At 35.6% G+C, this 2,142-nt stretch overlaps 1 non-coding gene across 1 annotated transcript; it reads right to left on the bottom strand.

Moving 5' to 3' along the window:
- Positions 1-1,560: 1,560 nt before the first annotated feature.
- On the bottom strand, positions 1,561-1,664 carry LOC117078630. Its single transcript, XR_004435071.1, has one exon. It is a non-coding gene; the product is annotated as a U6 spliceosomal RNA (small nuclear RNA).
- Between the last annotated feature and the right edge of the window lie 478 nt (positions 1,665-2,142).

Here is a 2,142-nt window from a genome sequence, read left to right as displayed (position 1 = left end):
ATGTCAACTGCAGGTTCTATGGTTGGTGGGTTGGGGAGGTGGTTCAGTCTAGCAGAAACATCAACGACAATAGTTGATACCTCCCTAGGGTCGTAAAAGGATGGCAGTCATAATTATCTTTGGGCATCACATCTGTTTCAATGAACTCACTGGTATTTTTATAGTTTCTTATATTACATTGACTCTTAATAACCAGCATGGAATACCTTTTCACCAAGTAATGCTAGCCAAAGGCCATAGGCAAGGTGTTTTAATAGATAACAAAGGATAGTCGCTTCAGTGTTAATCAAATTTTATTCCTTCGAGCTCCTATGGTTGTGTGCTATGTTGATTTGTGGATAGGGATATTTAACCCAAAGTAGATTTTGAAACAGCAGAATATTGTTTTGATGAAGGAATATAGTCAGGTAGACCCCTTCTTTCTGTTTTTCTGCTCCCCCAAATAAGAGAGAACTTGAAGGAGATAGCAGATTCACGTTATGTTTTCATGAGTGTCTTCTTTTGACAATGATAAATTTGTAGCCTTTGAAATATATCCTTCCAAAAATAAACCAACACATATCTTCACAAGTCATCTGACATTGAGTTTTCTGCTTTATCTTTTGAGGTCTGGCAAGGGCCACTAAGTGAAGAAAATGAAGAAAACTTATTTACTGTGTATCTACTGTGTCAGGTGCTTTCCTAAAATAAGTTTGTAAGTTAGGTAGTATGATTATCCAATTTTAATTTTAATGATTCTTAGTGTATGCTAAGCCTTTCACGCCCCCATTTATGAAGAAGTTGAGACTCAGAGAAAGGAAGTGACTTTCTCAAGGTTACACAGTTTAGCAGATCCAAGATAATGATCTCAAGCTAGACACACAAACTCTGCTCTTTTCCAATAATATACCATACTACAAGCAATTGTTCTCTGGTCCCTACAACTCCTGGACTAAGGCAAGAAAGAGGGTTTATATTTATGAAGTTTCAACATTAGCATTTTGGCCTATGGGGTTTCTGGAGTTCTCCATTATAGGGATTTGGAGTACAATGAATCATAAGGCATTTTTTGGCATGTAACATACCTTTTTCAAAGATCTATTTATCCCCTGTAAGCTAATGTTTTTGTCCACAACATGCCATGCAAAGTAACTGTCCCCAGCCCACCTCTCTCCCCTGGCTTGGTCCTCTCACAATTCTCATCTCTGTACTTATGGTGCATCCCAAGGTGAAACCTGTAAAGTTTCTCTGGGAAAGGTCCCAGTCCCTTCCCTTGGGCCTAGAAAAATAAAATTTTATTTTAAGGTATATTATGCATAAATAAAAGAAACCGAAATGGAAGGAATATGAATGAGAATATGCAATAATAGATAATAGCTTGCTTGCTTTTCTCTATATATAAACCCTATAGTTTACTTTTGCCTGTTTTTTAAAGTTTATGTGAATGGAATCACATGCTATGTTTTCTTTTCTTGTCTCATTTCTTTCACTCAATATTATGTATATGAGATTCATTGAATATATGAGTATGGAAGTTATGCATTCATTCATGTTGCTAATCATTTTATTGTACAAATATAGAGAAATATAGCATATTTTATGAATTTATGTGTCCTCCTTACATAAGGGCGATGTTATCATCTATTCATTTTTTCAATTTTAGTTTATGTGCAGTGGAAGTGAGCATGAGCATTGGTTTCTTCGTTTGTGAAGTGGAGATAACAGAACTAGCTAGCTCATCAGTTTGTTGTGATAATTAAATAAGACAGACATAGGTTAGCATTCATAGTATCTGGTTGGTTTTTTTATTATTTCCACAATGAGAGGCTTTAATGTACAGAATATGTGGTTTCGGAGTCACAGATACTTGACATTGATTTCTAGTTCCATTGTTTCTTTCCTTTCTCAAGTATCAGTTTGCTTGTCGGCAAGATAGAAATGAGTAATATTCCACAACCAAGTTTTGTCATAGGAGTCCTGTTAAAAATGCAGAATATCTGGCACATGGTAGGCACTTGGTGTAGTTTGTTGATCTGTACTTCATTTTTAAAAAGTATTCTAAACTGTAGTGCTTAGAAATCACACTGATGATGAGAGAGTATCGATTTCCCAGTTTAACATGGAGAAATAGAACTGGAACTCTGTGTGTATGTGAGTATATGT

Source organism: Trachypithecus francoisi, unplaced genomic scaffold, assembly GCF_009764315.1.
Source record: "Trachypithecus francoisi isolate TF-2019V2 unplaced genomic scaffold, Tfra_2.0 Lachesis_group6, whole genome shotgun sequence".
NCBI classification, from domain to species: Eukaryota; Metazoa; Chordata; class Mammalia; order Primates; family Cercopithecidae; genus Trachypithecus; species Trachypithecus francoisi.
Note: the sequence above shows the minus strand (reverse complement) of the source record. Positions and strands in the feature narration are given on the sequence as shown.